General features: G+C 38.6%; 1 pseudogene across 1 annotated transcript in view; it reads left to right on the plus strand.

Annotated features, from left to right (window-relative positions):
- Nucleotides 1-12,402, plus strand: part of LOC149219599 (ABC transporter G family member 3-like) — a 237,763-nt pseudogene that overhangs the window by 83,602 nt on the left and 141,759 nt on the right. The window contains exons 5-6 of the transcript XR_016249245.1: nt 5,585-5,698; nt 5,811-5,939. The product of XR_016249245.1 is annotated as an ABC transporter G family member 3-like (transcript). The remainder of the gene's footprint in view (nt 1-5,584; nt 5,699-5,810; nt 5,940-12,402) is intronic.

Here is a 12,402-nt window from a genome sequence, read left to right on the forward strand (position 1 = left end):
TTTCTTTTCTTAAGAGAGAATCAACCAGGGGAGGAATTGATAAGATTAAAGGCATCCATAGAGGAATGTACCAAGGAATAGACATAATAGTTGGATGAGTTGTTGTAGGCTTATGGAGGAGTGTTCCAGGAGCTTGAAGGGTTCCTGTCTAAGAGGGAGGTGGAGCACAAGATACAATTGTTGCCTTACTCCCCATGATCATATATTGGATTGCATGGACAATTTGTTTTGGAAACAAATGAAGTGAAGAAACAATTGTAGGAACTATTGGAGTAGGGAGCAATTCGACCAAGCACTTCACCTTGTGGCTCGCCTATCATGACAGTACCCAAGAAAGATGGGACTTGGCAAAAGCGTATCGACTATAGAGCTTTGAAGAAAATCACTCTCAAGAATTGATATCCTCTGCCTAGGATCGATGATTTGTTAGATGAATGGTAGCATGCCAAGTACTTCACCAAGTTGGATCGCAATCAAGATGCATTAAAGAGGAAGACGACTAGAAGATTGTCTTCAAGACAAGGCAAGGTCTATATGAATGGCTGGTCATGCCTTTCGATTTATGTAATGCACCAACTACATTTATGTGATTGGTAAATGATGTATTGTTGATTCTCTAGTGCAAGCAAGACTAGATGATTTTTTGAAATTGTTAACTGCTACCAATGATACAATATTAATTCTTTAGAGAATTCTAGTGATTAAGTAGTTATATGTGAAAAATTTCAACCATTAACTTCTTCAGTAGAGCAATAGAGATCATAGTAAACAATAAGACAGGAGACACTAAAATTTAGGTCAATGACTAGGGCAAAACCCAAAATTATTTCCTTGTGAGAGAGAGTTCAATTTTATCAAAATATACATTAGAATATTCTAATCAAAATACCAATCTCTGACCCTAATAAATGCCAAGTCAAACTAGTCAAAGGGGAGAGAAATAGTCAACACTGGTCCAAGTCAAAGTTTGCAACAAAGGAGAAAAATTTCAACTTGAGGCAACTTGACAAAGGGCCAAAATTTGGCTTGCAATATCATAGTCAATGCTTGGTCAAGGTGCCATAGTTGATCTGTGGTAAACTCTTAGTCAACGACCTCGAACAAAGATATAATTTTGGTCAAACCCAGTCAATGAATCACAGAGAAACTTGGCCTCCAAGATTAGTCAAGAATTCAATCAAACTTCAATAGACAATCCCAAGTCAACGCTAGTCAAACAAAATTCAAATAGCTAGTCAATGCAGAGATAAACTTCCTCTCCTCCTCCTTGCACATGTGAGCAAGTCTTCTTGGTTCATGAATTGATGTGATGGATGGATACCAAATGAGGTCAATCGAACTCCAGATTATATGTGTGCTAGGAGGTGGGTTTTGACCTTGGGGTCAAACCCATTCAATAGGTGGGGCCGACTTATGCACATGAGGCCAACTTGGTCAACATGAAAAATACAATATTTCTCCTTTGATTTGCCAATGAAAATACCGACCAAAGCTACCAATTTTCAACACTCCCTCTTAGCTAGAGAGGTACTTTTCGTTTTCTCTCTCTCTCAAGACCAATCTCCTTGATCGATTCATTGGTCTCTCAGTAACAACTCAAGGGAGAGATCAAATGTACAAGTCTCATCATAAGGAAAGATACATAGCATCAAACTCATCCCATAAGCCAAAACCTAATAAGTCAGTGCCCAACTGACCATGGGATCAATTAATGAGGCCAAACTCTCCAACCATATGCAATGCTTTCTCATTCAAGCACGATGACCCAAGAGAGTACTCAAAAATCAATCTTCCTGACCAAGTACACTTGGTCTCTCAGTCAAACACAATGACTCAAGGAAGAGAACTCAACATCAATCTCCCTGACCAACCTATTGGTCTCTCAGTTAAACACAATGATTCAAGGGAGTAATCATGATCCAACTCTCCGACCATATAAATGGTCTCCCGGTCAAACCCAATGACCTAAGATAGTACATAGGTTCCATCTCCCCAACCATAAACAAGGGTCTCTCAGTCAAGCTCAACGACCTAAGGGAGGAATCCCTATCTCAATATCAAACTCCCCAACTATGTAGTCTCTCGGTCCATGACCTAAGGGAGAAAAATCCTAATCTTGATGTCAAAAAGGGCCAATCTCCTCGACCATCTGGTCTCTTAGTCAAATACGATGACCTAAGGGAGTAACCAAAACAATCTTCCCAGCCATAAACCATGGTTTCTCAGTCAAGCCCAAGGGAGATTCATGATGTTAGAGATTCAAAGCTCTCTCTCTCTCTTCAAGAGGAATTCTCAGCTACTTTAGGCTTCTCACAGAAGCAAGCAAACTTCATTCGTGTCAGTGGCTTAGTCAAAACATCAACAACCTACTCATCAATGTATTCGAGCCTCACAACTCCTCATATGACAACACCCTGAATATATTAAGCAAAGTCTTTTGGTAGAAATCACATAAGAGAAATTTTTGGCCGACGCGTTTCGAACCAACAAATGTTGTTCATCATTAGGACTAGATGAACCACACATGTTCGAAATGCGTCGGCCAAAAATTTCTCTTATGTGATTTCTATCGAAAGACTTTGCTTAATTTATTATTGGATCACAGAAACCTAAATACAGGAAAAACCCTGAATCTAGTGACACTTGATCTCAATGTGCTTTGACCTGTTATGAAAAAGAAAATTCTCCAAAAGTTTCACACAACTTTGATTGTCATAATATATCACGGTCGATTACTGCTTGTGATGTATTTTTACTTTACTAGATTAACTTCTTCTGTCCTTTATTATTATTAGTGTTCTCTATCATCAAACAACTACCAAATCTTAAAGAACAATGAGACAATAGGAAACAAGATATAGGCAATCAACGAGGGCCAAAACCTCTCCAACTGAGAGCAAAACCCATCAGAATCCTTCTCTTCTTATGACACTTCAATTAACGAATTCCAAGACCTATGATCCTTGACCAAGACCCTCCAAGACCAAATCATGCTTACTTCGAAGTAACAACAACTTCTCTAGCAACTTCGACCTAGTAGCTTCAGCAACTTCAACCTAACAACTTCACAACTTCCACCTTGATGCAGCTTCAACAACTTCAACCTAGCAGCTTCACAACTTCGATCTAGAGGCATCTTCACAACTTTGACCTTGCAGCGTCACAGCTTCACAACGTCAACATTGTAGCATCACTGCTTCGATGGAACTTCACAACTTCAACCTTGCAGCATCACATCTTCGATGCAACTTCAGAATTTCGTCTAGCCCAAAAACTATAGAAACCCTAACGAAAGAGAGAGAGAGAGGCCCAACAACTTTGATCTTGATCTTCTTCTTCTTTTTCATCCTTTTCCAGCTTCTATCTCAAGGATATCGAACTTGCTTGAGTGAGTCTCCAAATGAGGTTGAATTCCTTCTTATTTATAGGCCTGTGTGGGGTACGAATTGCTATCTTGAGGCTGAATTGTTCCTTCATGTAGGCCGACTTGATCTTTATGCCATACGAGGTCTTGGAGGGTCTTTTGACTCTATTTTGACTCAATAAATTTTTCTTTACAACATGTAACATGACCAAATGGGTCTTCAATACATGACAATGACTCAATTGACTTTATGACAACCTAGAAGCACTCAATGGGTGCTTGACCTAAAAATAAATTTCCTTTGAGCATGAAACCCATGCTTCAAGAATACAAATAATAAATTTATTTTTCTGTTTTCATTAAATACATAAAATCACGATCACATATGCCATTATGAAGACCGAACCTAGTCACATATTTCAACAGAACATGCAGCTATATACTCAACTTCAGCCATACTAAGAGCAACAAAAGTTTGCTTCTTACTTGTCCATGAAATCATAGCAGAGCCCAAACTAAAACAGAAACTAGAAGTGCTCTCTGTCATCAGCGCATCTAGCCCAATCAACATCAGTAAAACCATGCCACTGCCATTTTCCATTAGAAACGTATCTCAAACCATACTCAATGGCCACTCAGATATCTCAATATATGTTTTGTTGCAACCCAATGCACATGTCAAGGCTCAACCAAGAATTGGCTCAACTTGTTCACAACGTAGCAGATATCAGGTGAACAACATGTTCAAAAGTCTCAATCTGACTTTTGTATGGAGACAAGGTCCTTCAAGTATGAGATACATCAAGTCAGTCCTCTGATGTTTTTATCTACAATATGACACTGATGACTTAACATGCTTTTGCACAAATTATGCCCTAGACTTTTCTTAGTGAACAGGTCATTCTTCAAGGATTTGTGACATTTTAGCCATTTTGAAGCATTTATAGAACCTTCTATAGCCATTTTGAAGCATCCAACAACGCTTTTTGGGGATTAGAACTTTGCTGTGTACCTCGCAGCCCCTTGATGTTGTTCTACACACTGAGACTTTCCAACGGTGCAAAAATCTCCTCAATCGAAGCTCGTATGCGAAAGTTATGCATTTTGCAAGCTGACCAGTATTATTGACCACCATAATATTGAGTGATTGCCATGTCAATGTGCATTACTCACACATGTAGGGCTAGCCACATGTGCACTTTCAAGAAGATTCTAGAAGGTTCCAAACCCTAATACTAATTGAGGGTTGAGGATGCAAAAATTCCTAGCCCTCCACAACTATCAGGCTATTTTAAATACGAGGCTGCTAGGAAGAGAAAGGGGTTCAATTTTTTAGCATTGTATTTGTTCCATAGTTGAGCAGAGCATCTAATAGTGGGATTTGAGAACATAATAGAGGAGGAAGAAAAATTTGTAGCAGCTATTCAAGCTGCAGTCTAAAAGGCAATTACATTGTGAGTGCCCCTTTCTTTATATTTGCATTTTCATAACTGAATAAATAAGAGCAGATCATAGGCACCACCTTCTAGTTGGGTTTTCACCTATATTAGGTTTCCTAGTACACATCTTGTGTTTATTTGCGTGGATAGTGTGTTCATTTGCTTGTCATTTCATTTTTGTATTTTAGTTATTTTTATAAATTTGAGCAATAAGCTAGTGCTAATAAATCTGAGGTCTAAGGAAGTAAGCTGTCATAAAAAAATATTTTAGCATAATACAAAATCTGTTGTGACGAACTGTTCTAGTGGAATATCCATGACAGTTTACAGATCAACAAATACTGACATTTTAAATGGCTTATTTCACTGCAAAACTTGTTATAAGATGCAGACAAAGGGCACACATTGGAATACGTGGAAAACATATCAAAATGATGAGATGTGCACATGGTGGTTCAAAACCCTTGCTTAGTCCAGTTACTTTTAAATTACCCGCTGATGATAATAATCTTCTAGTTTATGTAGTTAGAGATTACCATTGTTAAGTTGATAAAATTCTTAGGATTATAGCACCATACCAAGCTGCATAAACTTATATCTTTGGTAATCGGATCCCTGTATATTTGTCACACCACATTGTTGCAGCTCATTAGTTATTAAATGAAAAGGCTTCTGGAAATGTTAATAACTGGGAATTAATGAAATTGTTTTCTCTGTTTATGAAGTATGTTTTTAGTGCATTACCATCTCATCTTCCTGCTAACACATTTTTTTAGAGCAGCACTTTGCAAATGCAGGCTTTCCCTGTCCTGTCATGCAAAGCCCATCAGATCACTTTCTCCGAGCAATCAATACAGACTTTGATAGAATCATTTCTATGTGCAAAAATTGGCAGGTAAAAAGCATATCTTAAGTGCATTATTGGTATATATTTTGCATGGGATAATATATTGCCATGTCTGTGTTTTGTGGACCAATTTTGACTTTGAAACAGAACTAACTAACAGGATGAGCATAGAGAATTTTCATGTGTTAAAATGGATACATCGGTTACTATCCAAACTCTGGAAACTACATACAAGTCATCTGCTGATGCTGCTGCTGTAGAAGCTATCCTTGTTAAACTTACAGAGAAGGTATTTTAAAATGCATCTTCTTACATTTCGTTTTTGAATTGTTAATTTCATTTTCATATTATATGTTGAAGGGTTGTAGTTTTCAAATTGGAAACCCCGAAATTCATATTCTATCTTCTATAGCAGTTACACAGGAAATTACTTATTTGAGTGGTACGAAACATGATTTTGGGAAAGCTCATACTGCATTATGGTGATTGAAGTCAAACAATATGACTCTCATTCTATTTTACTTCAAATGGTAGTCTTGCATTGTTGCTGAAAGAAGCAGCTGTTAAACAGTTTAGTCAAAAAATGGTGTCCAAAACATATGCCATTGCTTTTTGTTGTGTTCCTCTCAAAAATTGTGGCATCTTAATAAAAAAACACGAAATACCTCATTTTGATTGTTTCATTTATAAATAGGCCCCTACACAATTGTTTTGCTCATCCATCACTTAAATGGAGAGAACTTAAGGGCAGTGTTACCTCCCAGGTTCTCACTTGGTGGAAAAATCCTCTAAATACAAGTTGTGAAACCCCAAGGGTGGCTTAGCCAAATTACCCACTATCATCTCAGTAGTTTTGCCTTTCTCATTTTAGGCTAGAAGGGTTCTAGTCAAGGGGGAATCCATAAGGTCAAACTAAGCTTGTGTCATTATGGGCTTTGAAAGGGAAGATAACATAGTTTTATTTCTGATTTAGTGTTTGTGTTTATCAAATTAGGTTCCAGACTTAAATCAGATTTCAGTTAGCCATTTAGATTTATAAATCAACATGATACATGGCTAAAGATGCAAATACAAGCCAACTTAAAGATGGTATTTGAGGCGTAAATGACCTGTAAAGCAATCTGATCTAATGATTTTCTTTGCAATTTTTCTGTTTGGCTGGAAGGAATAATTAGTGCCTTAGTTTGTTGGGCAGATGGGGTCATTAGCTTCTTCTCAAGAGAGATTAGGGGGTTGTTGACAGCCAATGATGTGTAGCAACAACAGTCCTAATTTGGCAACCTATATCACAAATTTTTGGAAACAAGTATGTGAAAATTCCAAGCCTAGGTGACTAAAGTCCTTATGATCTCAATTAAACAAGTAAATTGCTGAGATTCAATTCAAACCATAGCATCAATCACACAATAAATGGAAATTATTAATTAAAGAGCGGAAGCATCAAATCAGTTTCACAAATACACAGGTAATTCCTTCTTCAAAATTAGTTTTTTATTCCTTCAAAAAAACTTTTAGGAAACTGTTAAAATTTGGGTACTAGAGGACAAGTGGTTCCCTAAGGCTTTGATCTTTGGCCAAGGGAAAAGCATCCATTTTTTTTTTTACTTTTCTCCTAAAGTGACTTTATAAGTGGTAAAGTCAATTTAATTTAAAAATGACTTTATAAATGGCAAAGTTACACTCTAATTTAAAAGTGACTTTATAAGTGGTAAAGTTACATTCTAATTTAAAAGTGACTTTATTAAAGTCAATGAAGAATTAGAATGTGAAAAGTGACTATGGAAATAAAAGGTTAAGTGGGTTTTTATTTAAGTGGGTGAGTTAAAAAATAGAAAGTGAGAATTAAATGCACATTTATTCTCATCTCTAAATCTAAATGAATCTCAACCATTAGATCTTAGGGTAACCCAAAAGGTCATTTAGAGAATAAAAGGAGAAGAGAAGAGGAAAAGATCAATTCATTTTCTCATGAGCATTTGAGAGAAAGAGAAGAGAGAGCAAGGAGAAAATTTTTGAGCAATGAGGAAGTGAAGGAGAGCAGCAAGAAGACATTTCAGCAAATCTGGGCAGCAACATTTATTGGAACACATCCCAAGGCAAAACCATACAACAGGAGAAAGACAGAAAAATCGAGGAAGAGGGATAGCACAAAAATCGAGGAAGAGGGACAACAAAAATGGTGCAAATTTCGAGGCAGATTTGGGCGTGAATTTTGAGGCAGCTGTACTGCTAAAATCCGTACAGTCCATACAAGTTCTAGGTACGTTTTTCGAGGTTGGCCGTACAACATTTAATGTTGTTTTATTGCTAGAAAATTTCTGTTTTGGCTGTTTGCTGATTGGCACGATTTTCGAGGTGGAGTGCAAGCACAAAAATCGAGATAAGTTGTAATTTGTGGTTGCTGGAATTTTTATTGTGTATTTCAGTTTCTCTGTAAAAGTATTTTCAGAAATAAAGAAGAGCTCTCAAACTGGTTTTCTCCAAGAGTTGTAGGGGGTTTTTCCAGGGTCACATTGACAAAAAATCATTGTGTTATTTTCTGTGTGTGGCTGTCATAATTTTGCTGTGTTTTATTTTTACAATTTCAGTAGTTGTGAAATCTCTAAATTTGTCTTTTAAGAAAAATATTGTCATTTCTAGATTTTAGAATTTTTATCATGTTTGGATTTAAAACTCAATGCATGGAGTGATAATGAAAACTGATAACCAGAGTGGGGGTTGAAATTTCGTCATGGTATCAGAGTTTGGTTGGCAGAAAAGTGCAGTTTGGGACAACAAAGTGAAAATTACAGCAAACTGATTTTTACATAGAAAACAGATACCTTTACCACAAATTTGAAAATTTCATTTTGGTATGACAGTGAAACATGTTTTTGGGCTTGAGAGTTGAAGATAGGTTGGATGGGCAAAACAACTACAGTGCATGGAAGGAGAGAATCCAGAGCATTGTTGAGGAAGCAGAAGGCTGGGGCATTATGGAAAATACCAAACAAAACCCAGTAGTAGTACCTGCTGACCTTGTACAGTTGGTAGATTGATTCTGGAAGGAATCAAAGACCATGTCATTACTCATGTGAGAGGAAGACTTATGCACATGAGATGTGGACAGCCTTGACCAATCTTTACCAGAGCTCAAATCAAAACAGAAAAATGGTTCTAAAGGAGAATCTAAAGGCCATTAAAATGGCTAAGACTGATAGTGCTACAACATACCTCACAAAGATCACTTCAATGAGAGATGAGTTGACAGCCGTAGGTGAGATCATTGCACCCACTGAGTTGGTGAGGATTGTTTTGAATGGTCTTCCCAAGACTTGGGAGAATTTTGTGGGTGGCATTGTTGCATAGGAAAACCTTCCCGATTGGGAGAGTTTGTGGGATGATTGCATTCAGAATGAGATCAGAAAGAACCATCTTGGGGCAACCAAACAAGTGGAGGAGGATGACAATGTGGCATTGTTAGCAAGAGGCAAGAAGGGCAGAGAAAATAAGCAAGCTTCCAACAATGGAGGCAAAGGCAAAGGTAAAGGCAAGCAGCAGAACAAAGAGAAGGACTATTCCAAAGTCAAATGTTGGAATTGTCAAAAGTTGGGACATTATGCTGATGTGTGTCTGGAGAAAAAGAACAAGAAAGGGAAAGACAAACCCATGGCAGCTTCTGCAGAGATAACAAGCTTCTAAGAGAGCTTTGATTGGGAGTTTGGGTTCATAGCTTGTGAGGCCACTAGAATAGGATCACCTGCCATACAAGTTTAGAGGGAGTGTGCATTCCCCGCTACTAGCAGAGCATCTTCTAGCATTTGGTATGTTGATAGTGGCGCTTCTCGCCACATGATAGGAGTAAGAGAGTACTTCTCAGAGCTTTCAAAGGGTGATATTGATATGGAGGTAGTACTTGTTGATGACAACATTGTTAGAGCAGTCGGTGTGGGGACATTGACATCTGATAGGGGACCCAAACCTCTCTTGAAAGTGTCAAATGTTCTATATGTGCCTGGAATGAAGAACCTGATATCCGTCTCAACACTTGAGGACAGAGGGTATGATGTGTTGTTCAGGAGAGGACAGGTGCTTATATATCCTAAGGGAACTCCAGCTTCTTTAGCTAGAGAGATTGGTGTGCGCCTTGCCAAGGTGTACAAGTTCTCATTCCAGCTCCTGATGGCATTGAGTAGTAGCACCTGAGATAGGACCGACAACAGATCTAGCAGTTTAGAGTTGTGTGAGATTTGACACTGCAGGATGGGGCACACGTATCATGGGGCCTTGAGTATATTGCGGGAGATCACCACTGGTGTGCCAAATTTCAGTTCTGATCACCTTGATGTATGCAGAGGATGTGCTATGGGGAAGTTTGCCAGATCCCCTTTCCCCAGCAGTGACAGCAGAGCGATTGGGATCCTCGACTTGATTCATACCGATGTGAGTGGTCGGATGTCTCATGTATACTTGAGTGGCTATGAGTACTATGTTTTATTCATTGATGACCACTCCAGGAAGACTTGGATTTATTTCTTGAAGACCAAGAAGGAGGTCTTCAAGCGGTTTTAAGAGTTCAAAGCTCTTGTGGAGACCCATACAGGTAGGAAGATCAAGGTCCTCAGGTCGGACAATGGAGGGGAGTATACCCTTGGTGAGTTTGTTGATTTTTGTGCTGAGGCAGGCATTAGGAGGGAGTTCACAGTTCCTTACTACCCCCAACAGAATGGGGTTGTAGAGAGGAAGAACAGATCCATTGCAACGTCTGCCAAAGCCATGCTTCATGATCAGGGGTTACCTTTATTTTTGTGGGAAGAGGCCTGCAACACTGTTGTGTACTTGCTGAACAAGAGTCCACATCGTGTCTTGGGGAATGTGACTCCGGAGGAGGCTTTTTCTTGGAAGAAGCCCGATGTTGGGCACTTTTGTATCTTTGGGTGCCTTATATATTCCTATGTCTCCAAGGAGAATAGGACCAAGCTAGAGCCCACTGTAGACAAGGGCATCTTTGTGGGTTATAGTGAGATCTCGAAAGCTTATCGGAGTTATATTCCTGCGTAGAGGAAAGTGGTTGTCAGGTGGGATGTGAAGTTCGAGGAGAAGAGAGCTTTCAAGAGGTCACGGGAGTTAGAGTATCCAGAGTCACCAGACCCTCAAGAGCAGCTGAGTCAGTCACAGGGATTCAGTGGTCAGGGATCAGGAGGTACATTGATTATAGTGTCAAGGCCATCAGTGAGCAGTAGCTCTTAGAGTCAGGTGGGTGGTTCTTCGGGCAACATGCAAGGTAGTCCGTAGAGTAGTTCACAGGGTAGTCTACTAATGGACAGTTCACACGGTACTTAAGCATCTACAGGCACAAATTCAAGCATGAGGTTAGTTGGTAACAAGCATTGTTGACTTTGAGCCTTCTAGTTATGAGGAGGCAGCCTACCAGTAGGTCTGGAGAGAGGCCATGATGGAGGAGTATTATTCTATTATGAAGAACGATGTTTGGGAGGTAGTGCCAAGGCTTGAACGTAAATTGTTATGAATATAATTCATAACAAGTAAATAAATAAAATAAATATAAATATTAAATAATCAAATATTAATTAGGTTAAATAGTCATTAAGTTAAGTGAAAAGGCATGTCTAAAAGACATGCCCATTCACAAAAGGACACCTGCTCAGGTATATAAATGCGGGTCCTCATTGTAACATTAATCACTTATACATTTTATATATATAATAAATTATTGTTTCAAATACCTCTTGTGTATTTTTACAATCAAGTCTACAAGCTATCATTTTTTATGCTTCAGTGATATCAGAGCCATGGTGCACAATATAATGATGCGAGTCTTTGAACATTGTTTGCCGCACAATGTGCCATTACGTTCTCGTCCTGATTGCGTCGAGCAGTTTAGTATTCAAGAAGCATTTCAGCGATTAGAAAAATCAATTGCAAAAGTTAAAGAATGTCGAAAGGAAATCAATAATAAGGAAGATGATGAAGAGAAAAATGTGGAAGAAGAAAAAGAAGAAGAATTTGATCAAAATGTTGATAGTGCACTCCAATTTCAAATAAAGAAAACCACAGAGGTGGGAGCAGGAATGGTCACAGTAACACCGGAGCAACCAATTCGTGAGAAAGAACAAGACAACATCAATTCATATAATTCATCAAAGACATTTAATAACCGAACTTAGCGAAGATGTTGTGTTGGGGGAAGTGGTTCCTAGGTTGTGTAAATTACCATGGAAAACATGACCAGTTTTGAGTATATTAAACCGCCAGTGGAATAAAGCCATGACACAACGTTTTATAGTTTATCATCAATGTGTTCACAACGTTGAAAATATTCTGTTCAATGTTTTCATCTCTCCCATACGAAACAAACCAATTCCCCGTCCGGTTTACTTGTCTATACACTTTTAGGTCTTTGGGTGTATAGACCCTTTAACAACAATGGCAACCTTGGTGACAATGACATCACAATAAGGTTACCCGAACATCCATTCTCGCAAGTACGGAAATACAACTTTCCAAAATTTGCATGCGACAATCATCGTGTATTTTCGCTCACACCATCAATTGTAACAGAAGTACTCTACGATGGTGCCAAAGCAGACATATGGTCGTGCGAGGTGATTCTCTACTATCTCAAATCGGGCGGCTATCTTCCGTTCGGGAAAGAAAATTTGTTGCCCTTGTACACGCAAATGTGCAATAGAGAATTCACATTCCCGTTGGAATCTTTCGGGGCCGAAGTGGGTTCACTTTTGTTCCAAATG

This window comes from Pinus tabuliformis, chromosome Q (assembly GCF_031772625.1).
Source record: "Pinus tabuliformis cultivar Carrire ecotype Pingquan chromosome Q, CPIR1, whole genome shotgun sequence".
Lineage (NCBI taxonomy): Eukaryota > Viridiplantae > Streptophyta > Pinopsida > Pinales > Pinaceae > Pinus > Pinus tabuliformis.